The sequence below is a fragment of the Limulus polyphemus genome, unplaced genomic scaffold (genome assembly GCF_000517525.1).
Source record: "Limulus polyphemus unplaced genomic scaffold, Limulus_polyphemus-2.1.2 Scaffold102, whole genome shotgun sequence".
NCBI classification, from domain to species: Eukaryota; Metazoa; Arthropoda; class Merostomata; order Xiphosura; family Limulidae; genus Limulus; species Limulus polyphemus.
In genome coordinates, this window is record NW_013665712.1 from 76,536 (window position 1) to 77,791 (window position 1,256).

The 1,256-nt window shown below is 30.4% G+C and overlaps 1 protein-coding gene across 2 annotated transcripts in view; it reads right to left on the reverse strand.

The window, feature by feature from the left end:
- LOC111088700 (extracellular serine/threonine protein kinase four-jointed-like) overlaps positions 1-1,256 on the reverse strand; it is a 50,871-nt gene that overhangs the window by 6,877 nt on the left and 42,738 nt on the right. The window lies entirely within an intron of this gene.

Here is a 1,256-nt window from a genome sequence, read left to right on the forward strand (position 1 = left end):
AGGAAACAGAGATGTAAGCTGTATTATATGTTTGTACATTTGTAAAGTATATGTATTTAACTTAGATTATTTATGTTTAGTGGAAAAGCAGTACTTGTATGCTTTTTGTCACAGATACTCAGTAAAACTATTTCCTGAAGAGTGACCTTTGAAGTCACGAAATCGGTAGAAAAAATTAATAAAAGAAAAGGAAGAAAAATTCGCTTATATATATATATCTTTTATACCTTTAAGCCCCCCAGTGGTACAACTGTACGTTTAGGGACTTACAACACTAGAAACCGAGTTTCGATACCCGTGGTGGGCAGAGCACAGAGAGCCCATTGTATAGCTTTGTGCTTAACTTAAAAACAAACAAATAAACTTATACCTTTAAACGTACGTATATATTAAAAATATAAATAAAAGAAATTAGAAATTAAGAAGATACCAGAAATATAAAAAATTGAGAATTAAATGAATGTGAGTTAAAAACCAATAAATGAAGACAAAAAAACTCTTAGAAGGGGGGCTTGAATTCAGGGCATTAGGCTAATATGGTAAATACTCTACCAACTGAACTATCCACGAGTAGAAATCTTTTACCCCAAAGACTTTTTTTAACTATGAATATGAAACTTCATATTTTTTTTATTTTCATGATGTTAGAACAACACGTTAGTTTCAAGAAGTTTACCCCCCGAAGAAGAAGAAAGGTCCACCTTTCGAAACCGCTGGGGTTATAGGGTTTTTATTCATTTCTATTTTTTGTTATTGTGGTCAGGCAATTAGTAGGTTGGTTTACCACCACCCAACCAAATCGTAGGAGTCTAATTATACTTTTTATTACTCTTACTTAATTCATGTCGTAAAACAATGAAAGTAAACTTTTTGAGAAAAAAATATTTCGCTTTTTCTTTTTTTTTTTCTTTTCACTTACAGTAATGTTTGTTAGAAAATTTAGTTTATTTGTTTCATAGTATGGATTATCCAACAAGAACGTGAGTGAACAGAAAATAAAATATTATAAAGACTGTAAAATTTTAAAGAAAAGAGAAAAATCAGATTGACACAACTGTCTTATTAGCAAAATAATCGTCAGACAAAAAACGAAACCATAAATGAATACGCAATCAGATTCTTCCAAAACAAATTCGGTAATGAGTAGATCAACGAAGGAACGAAACTACAGATAGTCAAAACGTATGTATCTAAGTCATTAAAGTCTGAAATTAAAATGTTCACAAACTTTCCGAAAAAAAAGTTTCATACCAGGG